Source organism: Marmota marmota, unplaced genomic scaffold (genome assembly GCF_001458135.2).
Source record: "Marmota marmota marmota unplaced genomic scaffold, marMar, whole genome shotgun sequence".
Taxonomy (NCBI): domain Eukaryota; kingdom Metazoa; phylum Chordata; class Mammalia; order Rodentia; family Sciuridae; genus Marmota; species Marmota marmota.
In genome coordinates this window covers 16,882,139-16,895,156 of record NW_026000174.1, presented here as the reverse complement: position 1 = coordinate 16,895,156, position 13,018 = coordinate 16,882,139, and positions in this window count along the sequence as shown.

Here is a 13,018-nt window from a genome sequence, read left to right as displayed (position 1 = left end):
AAATTATTATCACTAATTCTCAAAGAACTTTACTATTTGCTAAGTTTCCTAGAGATGCAACCTTCTCTCTCATTCTCTCAGTGTTTCACATTGAATAGGAAAGAGAATAATTTTATGCATTTTCTCAGCTTTATATTTCACCTATATTATGACGAATTTCTAATAAATATCTGAATGCCAGTTCTGGTTTCCAGTTTCCAGACCTGAATTTAGAACTTTCTTCTAGGCATTTCCATATGGATTTTCACAGATAAAACAAACAATATGTTCAAAAGCAAATTGATCACTTTCTTCTATAACTGTCCATTATTCTATTAGTTAAAACTTAAAATTTTCACAAAAATGATCCAATTATCACAATTCTTTATTTTTTAACTCCTTCCAATCAATTACCATGTATTTTCTACTTAACCTCTAATATTTCTCTCTTGGTCTACCTCAACTTTAGCTGAGTACAAAACTGTATCTTATAAATCTTGACATAGTCTAACTGGACTACTAAATTAGCTGGAAAATAATAATAATTTGTTATTTTATTTGAATAATAATATTTACATAATAATATAAATGGCAAGGACTTCAAAGCAATAACAACTTCCATTTATTAGCATTTTCTCTCTGCCAGAAAAATTATATAATTGAGAAAAAGAACCTTTAAAGAAGAATAGCAGTAAGATAACCACTTGTGATCATTGAATTACCTGAAGATTATCCATTAGAAAACCAGAATGGAAATACTAATTATCTACATTTGCAATATGAGAAGCTAGGAAAATATTTTTTAAAACATCAAAAGAAGAAATTCATGGAAATAATGATAAAAACGAATTAGTTAACAACAAAACCAGGGCTGATTAATTTTTTAAAATAACTTATTTCAAGACTCATCCAGGAAATTTTTTAAAAGCACAAAAAATTAAAAAGATAACAAAACTAGAGAGAAATATACCATTAAACATACTTAAATAGTATGCATAATTATAGCAATATATTTGACATCATGTATGTGGTAGATAATTTTATAGGAAAATATCAATCACCAAATTAGTTTAGAAAATAAAATCCCAATAAAGACTCAAGTCATGTACTGTGATTTGGGACAAAGACCATGTATTTTGATTTAAATAAACAAAATGAGTGTTTTATCTATTACAATTCATAAAGCAGGGAAGAGAGGTCATTTGACTATGCCTAGGAACACTTTTGATTATCATAACTAGGAAGGGAGTGTTACTGGCAGTTAGTGTGTAGAGGCCAAGAGTGCTGCTATGTATCCTAAAATTCACAAGACAGCCCCTTACAACAGAGAAATGTCCACCCCAAAACATCTATAGTACCAAGATTGAAAAATTCTAGAGAATATGAAAAGATAGAAAGTTATTCATCTAGTCACTTATGAAGGGAGATACAAACACTATTAATACCATATTTGCAACTCAGTACAACTCTTTTAAAAATAATAGTTCATATTTATACTACAGACCTTGACTTATGAATAAAAAAATTACTCAAATTAAGAAATCTATCAATGGTGTGATTATATGAGTAAATATAAGAAGAAACATGAGTTTCTTAAGAGATGAGAGAAGTCCAGGAAATTCAATAGGGATTCATGAAAAATTGTGAATAGGAAGTTTTCCAGTGAGGAGTATCTTCCAGAAATTCAGAGCAAACATGTATATTAGTGAAATATCTACTAAAAGCATTTTCATTCAAAGTTTGTTTTCATTAAAATGAGATAACACATAAACTATTACAACTATTATTCAACATTTTTAGATAGTAACAGCAAAGGAGAAAGGTAAGCTAATAGGAAGAAAATGTATTATCTTGAAAATAAATTTTAAAAGTCTTTATTGAGGTTTTTATTGATATTTTTTCTGAAAACCCTAAAAATATACTATAAACTCAAACTAGAATTGATAAGAGTAACTAGATAAAAATCAAAATTACAAATCAATAGATTTTATAAAATTCATCACTTTGAGAAAATTTTATAGAAATATGCTTTATTCACAAAAGGTATAAAGCTAGAAAAATTATTGCTATTAAGTTCGTGTTATGCAGCAGAAGGAGGTACGTAATAATATACTAAGGAACTTTAAGAATTACCCTTATTTCTTAAGTCCTCTCTTGAACCCAGGATTCTGCCATAGTAAATGTATAGGAATTTTTCAATTAACACATAAATTCAAAGCATTATTTATCAATAACATTTAAGAATTTTAATTGAAAATAATAGATCCTACAGTATAGTAAGCACTATGAATATGCAAACCTGTTTATTAAAATGCTGAGACAACAAAGAGAGTGGGCTGGCCCTTTAACATATCAGAATATAATATAAAGCTAATGGAACTAATGAGGTATATTACTGACAGAGGTATAAGAATATGTATCCCAAGAAAAGAGTATTCCTTCCCTAAAAATGCAAATGTGGATGACAATGGTATCTTCTAGCATTAGAAAAACAGAACAGATTATGTGATTAAAGGATTTGTCCAATCAGCTACCACCTTTTTTAGAGTATGAACTCTATTTTACAGTTATTTTCTGTGTTTGAATTAACATTTATGAGATGTGCACCCACACAAAACCATACAAAACTACTAAAATGCTTTTATTAAAGTCATTAAGTAAAACACTAAATTCAAACACTGCGTCAAACTCAAATACCACTGATTAGGAAAGATATGCATAAACAAAATTAGAAGCAGAGCATGTTCTTGTATTGGAGCACCAAGACCAGAGAATGCAGATGCTTCTAGTCAAAAGTAATAGTCTAAATTAAAGTACAGAAAGTGATATAGAAACAGAAGATTTGAACATATTTTTTAAGACAAAATAAACAAGATTTGGCAAAGCTGTGCAAAGCTAGACGTGGGGTCAAAAACAAAATAAAAACCACAACATGATATACAATATGGAATGGGACAGCCAAGGACAGAAAAGTCAGTAAACACATGGTTAAACCCCTTCTACTGGGCTGGGGTTTTGGCTCAGTGGTAGAGTTCTCACCTAATGCCTGCAGGCCCTGGGTTCAATCCATAGCACCATATAAAAATAAATAAATAAAATAAAATAAAGGTATGGTGTCCAACTACAACTGAAAAATAAATATTTTTTTAAAAAAAACTCCCTCTACTAAGAAGATAAAAAATGTCCCCCACAAACTCATTATTCACCAGCTTGGTGATAAAACAAACATAAAAATGCCTGAATTTTAATCTTAGCTATTGGAGCCAACATAGTTTGCAAACAACTCAATCACAGCTTCTACCTTGTGGACTTTTCTTTTAAAATTATCAATTAAGAAGTAGACAAAATTAGTGTTTGTGAACCATTCCCATACAATTAGAATCATCATCATTCATTTTTTTAAAATATGAAGACAAGCAGGGCGGGGTGATGCATGTCTGTAATCCCAGCAAATAGGGAGGTTTGAGACAGAAGAATCACAAGTTCAAGGCCAGCCTCAGCAACTTAGCAAGGCCTTAAGCAACGTTATTGAGATCTTGTCATAAAATTTAAAAAAATAATAAATTAATTAAAAAGGTTGGGATGTAGCTAAGTGGCAAAGTACCCCTGAGTTTGATCCCTTTACAAAAATAAAATAAAGCCCAAATCCCAGCAAACAAAAAATAAACCCAATATCTGGGGATAGTATCCTACATATTTCTATTAAGCTGGATATGTCTGTTGTTGCTGTTGTTATTGTTGTTGTTGTTGTTTTTAGGTTTTTGTTGGGGGGTAGTAATGTTCTGTGGTTTGATTGATGGTAGGGCAGACTCAGAGGGCCACAATACTAAATATAGATGTCAGTATCCAGAAGTTTTGTTCATGGAAGAAATTGGAATACATGATTATTCTGGCCAAGGAAAATAATAAACATAAAGATAGAACTCTGCACCCTTGTTGAATACAAGTAGGAACTTGGTAACTCATTACCATCTATGGTCTTTTACCTATAAACCCTGGACTTTAAAAATATCCCTTGTCTGCCTATTTCCAGTTAATTCCATGCTGGTTAAAAATGTGAAGATTTATTTGAGGGACATCCTTCTAAAAATGAATAGGTACTATTAAGAGAGTCAGAGAGAGCTTGGAATACTAGGATCCTATAGAAATACAGAGCTGATGCCAAGTAATATGCCTACAAAAGCTTATTTTATAACAAATAGGGACAAATAATAGATAAGCTAATTTAAAAGCTGAGTAAAGCAGAAATAAAATATACAATAAATATCTTATTTAAGACCACCATGAATCACAATAAGTCTACCCAATTCCCTTGACATACTGGGCTTTGAGTTTTCTGGAAAAAAAAAAATATGTGGTTGCAAATATCTCGCTTGATCTCACTTAATCCCACAACCTTCCGCTTGAGCCTGTTACTCTGAACTCCTCTCCCCAGTATTTCTACCCTTCACTCTGATTCACAGTCCTTTGCCTCTAAGCACCTATATCACCCCTCTGCATCCCTATTTCTCTACTCTACCGCTCCCCTCCCCTCTATCTAGCATTCCACAGTCTTTTTCTTATGGGCTTCCTCTTTGGGTCCTAGTATCTTACCTGGCTCCAACAGAGGGAGAGAAGACCTCTCCACTATCCAGACAGTCAGCTCTATGTATGTCTGACTCACGGACCTGGTCCTCTTAAAAGGATCACATAATATAGTATAACCCTGCTGCTAAGAGACGCTGAGGACTTCACGCTAATTGTGACAGCTAAAATTTCCCAGGAGGCTCCTCACACGAGACTGAAACAGGTCAAAATAATGTTTGCATCTCTTTTTAACTATTTTACTATCTTTCTAATGTTTTCAAATATAATGTTCTTTATTACTCAATTATCTTTAGATTTTAATTCCTAAAATTGAAAGTCTGGAGAATAAATGTCCCCATATTTCTTTCCTTTCTTCCCCATTTTCCAAATTCAGTCACCTGTAGCATAATATTTTCGTAGACAAGATACATAACTTACTGTCTTACAGTCATAAGTCTATTTTTGTTTTAAGTTGTTAAATTTCAGTACTACATAAGCTTTGATTGAAATACAATTAAATAAATTTATTTGACAAAGAATACAGAATATGTATGGTGTGGTTAAAAAAAGAATAGCACATTATTCTCTATAATTAAACATCTATCACTATAAATGAAGGAGCCCTTAAAAGAAAATTGATTCTTGCCTGGTATAGTGGTTCAGCTGCCCATCACTATGTCAAATTTCTTTTTAATTCATTTTGGACCAAGGCTTTCTAGAAGAACTTTTATGATTTTTCAGAAATTCAGATTTTTATATTTTGTCAGATAGCAGAATAAGGAAAAGCTTTCTTCATTTTTCTCTCAAATAACTTATTGTTATTTGTTCTTAAGAATATCAGAATTGTTCTCTCCTGAGATTACTTTACATAGTGGTTGAAAGTAAATTTAACTTGTAAATTGAACTTTATCAAAAGCTGAATTTATTGTATACCTTATTTCATTCACTGAAGTACATATTCTAGGTTTCTTTTTAAATTTATTTTGGAGAAAAAATGATGAATTGTTTGTGTTTCTGTTTGTCTAGAACCTCTCTCCTTTCTTCTTGTTATACTTAACAATCACATTGACTGTATGAGGAGGAGGAAATTGCTGATATGGTAGTATTCAATAGATAATATTCCAAGTGGCCCACATTCTTTTGAATACCTAGTGTTGTAGGTATATTTAATTTGACCTATTCTAATGAACTTGTAATGGGATCCCCTCATGGCATAAATTTCCATTTTCCTAATGAATAATGATGCTGAGCACACTGTCACGTGCATATGTTAATCATTTGTATACCTTCCTTTTTGAAATGTCTATTTAAAACAGTTGCAAATTAGTGCAAATACTCTGGAAAGCAGCATGAAGATATCTCAAAAAAGTAGGAATGAAACTACCATATGACCCAACAATCCCACTCCTCAATATATATTTAAATGATCTAAAATCAGCATACTAAAAAAAATTAAAAATTAAAAAATAAAATCAGCATACTATAGTGACACAGTCACATCAATATTTATAGGAGCATAATTCACAGTAGCCAAGCTATCAAACCAACCAAGTTATCCTTCAACAGATGAGTAAAGAAAATGTGGTATATATACACATTGAGTATTACTCAGCCACAAAGAACTATGAAATTATGGCATTTGTTAGCAAATGGATGGAAATATAGCCTATCTAAACTTAAGTGAAATAAACCAGACTCAGAAAGCCACAGGCCAAATGTTTTCTCTGATATTCCAAAGTTAGTCCAAAATAAAGAGGAAAACTAAAAAGAGAGAAAAGGAGAGAGAGAGAGAAAGGGAAATTCAAGGGGGGGTCCATAAAAAATAGTAAAAAGACCGGTGGACTAGATGAAGGGGAATGAGGAGGAGGGGAAAGAAACAGGATAAAGGTAAGTGAAGAACAGAGGAATAAATAGAATCTAACTTTCTTATGTAAATATATAATAAATGCACCACAGTGAATCTCATAATTATGTATATATACAGACAGTAACCCCAAAAATAAAAAATTAAAAAAAAAAACTAAAAGTAAATAGCAGAAAGATCCATAGAATAGAGTGAAGGGAACAAGGAGAGTGAAGAGGGGTGAGAAAGGATAAATACTGGGTACTGAATTTGAGCAAATTATATTCCATTCTATCTTAATTATTTCAAAATGAATCCTAATGCTGTATACAACTAAAAAGAAAAAAATTAAAAACCAGTTGCCGGGGTTGGGGATGTGGCTCAAGCGGTAGCGCGCTCGCCTGGCATGCGTGAGGCCCGGGTTCGATCCTCAGCACCACATACAAAGATGTTATGTCCGCCGAAAACTAAAAAATAAATATTAAAAAATTCCCTCTCTCTCTCTCCCTCTCTCTCTCTCTCTCTCTCTCTCTTTAAAAAAAAAACCAGTTGCCTGTATTTTTAATAAGCTCTTTTTTATTAACTGATTTGGAACTTTCTCTATCAGATATATGCTCTTTTTGGTTTTCATTTTCGTTTTCATAATGGTATCTTTTGAAGATCTGCCTTTTTCTTTTGATGAAATTCAATGTTGAAGTTTTCTCCTCTTTAGATTAATGCATTTTATTTCTTATATAAGACATCTTTGCATTCTCCAAGTTTATTTCATTTTCTTTTGAACTTTATAGCTTTATCTTTATACTTTTTGGTTCTATGTTACATCTCATATTAAGATTTTTAACCTTTAGATAGAAATCAGAGTATGTTTGTTTTTTCACACAATAAGTTGTTTTAGCTCTACCAAGACATTTTTTCTGCACTGAATTGCATTGATTTATCTGTGGATAACTAATTAATTACATGTTTAAATAAGTTATTTTTGGTTTCGTCATCATTTCTCAACAATGGGCAGCTCTATTTATAAATACAAGCCCACCCCTAGAGAATGTGGGACACTTGACAAATGTTTAGAAGGATCTCTGTCATTATAAATAACTTCATTAAAACTGAATTTAAAAGTCTACTATCCAATATGAGGTATAGTATTTATAGGTGATGACAGTTTAGAACAATAAGTAGATATGCATCTGTTTTATTATTTTACTAGGACTGCTACAACAAACTACCATAAACCAAGGGGCTTAAACTGGAAACTCATTTTTTCCCACAGTTTTGGAAGCCTCAAGTTCAAGCTCAGGTATTAGCTGGGTTGGGTCCTATTCGGGTGAATTTGTTCCATGCCCCTCTCCTGGCTTCTGATGGTTTAATGGAAATCATGGCTTATAGATGCATCACCCGGATCTCTCCATTCTTGTCCAATTGCCAGCTCACTATGTGTGCATCTCTGTATCCAGATTCACCATACTCCAGTTTGATCTTGTCCTAACTAATTTCACCTAGAGTTGCCCCATTTCAAAATAAGGCCACATTCTGAAGTACTGGGCATCCATCCGGGCTTTAACATATGAAATTTGGGACAATACCATGAATTCTACTTTCTGTTAGGCCATGATGGCCTCATTTTTCCATACAAAGCCAATGCATTTTATTTCTGAAGCTAGGTTAAGAAAATATTTGTTACATTAAAATAAACATATGTGCCATTACATTTTTGCAAAAATAAATTAATTAAAACTAAATTAATTGTGGGAAGACATGATTTACCGATAATAATTGTTCAATCAGGGCACATAGAGAGTCTTGGTCTGCTTTGGCAGTTTCTGTAACCTTCCCAACAATGTTGCCATCAGCCTGATGACCCCAGAAATTAGAAGATAGCCTCTGGACCCAGACATTTCTCCCAGCCAGATTTCCTTTAACCAGAAAGTGGTGCTGAGCCCTAGGTTATAGAGACAGTGGTGGTGAAAGCACCATGCTTAGGTGAGTGAGAAGAATTGAAATGAACAAAGCCTGGAACACTTCTCTAGGTAGAGAGAGAGAGAGAGAGAGAGAGAGAAAGAGAGATAGAGAGAGAGAGAAGGTTTATCTTCAACATCATGCCTGAAAATTCTGCTTTCTTAGGAGATGCAGAGAATAATGAAAGAAACTTACCATAGATTAGGAAACAGAGTCTTTATAATAATCTTACCCAGAAATTCAACACATTGTTATCATTATCATTTTCTTTTTTTTTTAATTTTTTTTAGTTGTTGACAGGCCCTTATTTTATTTATTTTTATGTGTGCTGAGAATCGAACTCAGTGCCTCAAACAAGCCCAACAAGTGTGCTTCTGCTAAGCCACAGCCCTAGCCCCTCATTATCATTTTCTAATATCATGTCCTTGCACAGTTAAAGAGAGAGGATGCAAAAATAAGTTTGGGTATTTGGAAAGTGTGGATAAAGCTGGTCACCATGAACTTGCAACAGAACAAACTAAGCATGTATGATTGTTTCTAGCAGTTGCCAGTGGTACAGAAGTGGCAGGAGACAGCAATGTGTTGAATGGCAACTATGCTGAAAAATGATAGTAGAGGTTATTCTCATGAATAAAGTTGAAATGATGGGCTATAAGAAGAAGATTTTATAAAACAATTTTCTTTAAAATAAAGGAAAGAAAATATATGTGTGTGTAAATATACATATTTATTTGTTATATTATGTCTATATAATAATCTATTCTATTATATATATACATATGTTGTGTATGTATGTATGTGTGTATATATATGGTAATAATATATCCTATATATATGTGTGTGTATGTATGTATGTATGTGTGTGTATATATATATATATATATATATATATATGGTTGAATGGATGATATGGAAAACCATTCATGCATAAACAAAGAATGCTATATTTTAACAGAAAAATGCTTAAAAATTCAGATCCTCAGTATCTTTGAGCTATGACTAGATCCAGGCCATCTTGATACATCTTTGACTGTGGTACTATGGCATAAAGTTCAACAGAAGGGAGGATATAAGAACTGTAAGGCGATGGAAGTGACCAAGATTTCTACATGAATATAGAACATAGTGAAGAGTCCATGGACTTTTATGACATCATCCCCTACAACATTTTCATCACAAAAATTTCTCCTAAACATCCTTCTCTGCCCCACTTCCATAAGCTCACAAGTTCACTGTTAGCACTTTAACTTGGCTCATAACGTAAATCATTGTGCATCTACTGGCGACTGAACTTCAGGACAGGACTGGAGGCCAGGGCCCTAAGTTCTCAGTGCATTGTGTAGAATTACCAGTTGTTGTTTTGTTTGTTTGTTTGTTTGTTTGTTTGTGTTTTTTTTTAAGAGAGAGAGAGAGAGATAGAGAATTTTTTTTAATATTTATTTTTTAGTTTTCGGCGGACACAACAAACATCTTTCTTTGTATGTGGTGCTGAGGATCGAACCCGGACCGCATGCATGCCAGGGGAGCGCGCTACCACTTGAGCCACATCCCCAGCCCTAGAATTACCAGTTTTTGAAAGACATAAATGATATAGACCCTGTAAGATGGTCAATGTGGAAAGATTGAGGTTTCTACTCCACACTCCTCACAGCAAACTATTCCCACCTCAAATTGAAAAATAATGTGGTTGATTTAAGAAGTACCTTCCTTAGTTATGTGTCTTTTTTTCTAAGAGTCATTGTGCCAATCAGGATTATGGAAAAACCAGGAGATGAGAAAAACGCTGTACCTAACCCCATAAGTTCCATTATATTGGGAGGCAAAAGACCTTTGAAGGAGGAAAAAAAAAATGAGGAATGAGACATGAACTTTATTTTGTCTTCATTATACTGAGAGTTAATATTACTAAAGTTAAATGAAACAACAATGAAAAGTAATATGCAATCACAGATAAAAAATTAAAATTCCAATTGTAATGGCATCTTTATTCTTGATACAGAAAAGCTTAAATATCTTCTGTAAGCATGAACTTCTTAAAAACATTAATTATACCACTAATTTTATTTTGTTGGATGTTTAACATCTAAATATGATTATCTCAATCTACCATATGACTATTAATGTTAACTTGATAACCTTGTCAGCTTTTGTGTTATTTTCCTAAAAATGTATGTTGGGTTTTGTATTTTGTGAGGTGTATTCCCTAAAGTCTGATGGATCTTCACTCTGAGAATTAATCTATTCTTTCTGTTTGTAAAGACTTCTTTCTCAAATATCCCTTTGACATTCGTCAAAGATGAAATAAAAGAAATCAGGGAATGTTTAAAAAATAAACTAGAAAACACCAACAGTCCTACATAGGGATTGACAAAGATAGGGAGCTCTGTGAAGACTTCAACTATCCATGTTTAGTGGAGGGCCTTCAAGACTCAGACATTTTCAAATATAAATATGGAAGAATCTTTATGCTTTAGTTGGCTTTTTCATTGCTGTGACCAAAAGACTTGACAAGAACAATGTAGAGAAAGAAAAGTTTATTTTGACTCAGTTTCAAAGGTCTCAGTCCATGGTCAGCTGACTCCATATCTCTGGGTCTAAGGTGAGGCAGAAAATTATGGCAGAAAGACTTGGCAAAGGAAAGTTGCTCAGGGCATGACAACAGGAAGCTGAGAGAGCTCTGCTAGTGAAGGTCAAAATATAACTCCCAATGGCATGACCCCAGTGGCCTGCCTCCAGCTGTACCCAATCTGCCTACAGTTACCACCTAACTAATCTATCAATGGATTCAACCACTGATTATGTTATAACTCTCCTAACCCAATCATCACCTCTAAACTTTCTTGCATTGTCTTACACATGAGTTTGGGGGAACCCAACACATCCAAACCACAACACTTCATCAGAATTCCCTCGCTGGATAATCACCCATTCAGAAGTGAGGGAACTTGCATCCTTGGCTGCCTTGTTACAGTGAAGCATGAATAGATTATCAACATCCTCATCAAGCCCACACCTCTTACATATACATACCCATATATATGTATGCTCATGAGCCATCTCACACTTTCAGGTATGTAGCAGGGCAAGTGCTTTCACAAATCATGTGCTTTTAGTGACTGCTCATTCCTAAAATGATGATATTGCTAATTATACATACTTAAAACAAATAATTCCCCATTCTTTCACATATATGCAACCTTAGACACATATACATTTACATGTAAATTCAGTTCCTTACATACCTATTTATTGTTACACCTCTCAAATGCATGCATTAATATACATGAAATAACACATATTCAAATTGTATGAAATATTATTTTATTTATAGATACATAGAAACTCACTAACAAAAAATACAATTGTACAGATAATTTCACACATATATAATCCCAACAATGCGCCTTCTTGCACATGCACTCAAATCTCCTCTTTGCATTCCTGTAAACAGAGAAGAGAGGAAAGTTAGGGGTTAATGTTTCCAGCTTTATCTTCTACTCTCAGAGGGAGCCAGTATGAATATAAAGCAGTGGGAATTAGAGGGAGGGAGGAAACCAATGCTTGGGGAAGGGACAGACTAGTCATAGTCCTTTAAATAGACAATGATCTAAGGTTTTTGCCAAAGACTATGTCCTAGGACCTCTTTAGATATGCTTGTGGCTATGCTCAGCTTTGCCAAAGAGCAGAGCTCAGAGTGAGTGATTACCTGTGCCATAGGCACCTCCTCCCTTCCCAGACAACAGTGGAATTCACTATCTCCAAGAATATGGAAGGCAAAGAGATGTGCTGTGCAGAAAGTCCTGACTCACTGAGAACCCCAGATCCTGATAGCCACGACCTTTGGACTTCATTCTGAGATGGGGAGATGAATCAGGATTCCCATTCTGTCCTCCAAGGAGACCTAGAGAGGTAGGAAGGCTGCTGCTACACTCAAACTCTCTGTGAAGGAGGTGCCATCTGAACCCCATCTGCTCCACACCTCAGTTTCAAATGCCCTACAGTGAGAAAACACTGTCTAGGTCCCCATAGTTATTCTCCAGCAAGATCTCAGCCCATTTACCTCTGTCACTTTGCTACCTTCAGAAACACAGCTGACTGATGGGTACAACTACTTCCATACAAGGGAGAAGTAATTAAGCCAAGGGTACCAGAGCTGGAGTCAAGCCATATGCATAGATGAAAGCTACTCAGTGTGAGAACAATGCTGTATAACCAAATTTCCTCAAATAACAGCTACATAAAGGTTTTGCAAGTTATATTTTGAGGAACAGAAAAACATGGAATCAGAAGTTAAATCATTCTAGCTCTAATGTTTGAAAAGCACATAACGTTGGGGCTGGAGTTGTGGCTCAGCGGTAGAGCACTTGCCTAGCATGTGCAAAGCGCTGGGTTCAATCCTCAGCCACATAAAAATAAATAAATAAATAAATATTTTTTTTTTAAATTTTTTATTGTGGGTTGTTCAAAACATTACAAATTTCTTGACATATCATATTCCACACTTTGATTCAAGTGGGTTATGAACTCCCACCTTCACCCCATACACAGATTGCAGAATCACATCAGTTACACATCCATTGATTTACAAATTGCCATCCTAGTGTCTGTTGTGCTCTGCTGCCTTTCCCATCCTCACCTCCCCCTCCCTTTTTCTCTCTCCTCTCTCCCTCCTCT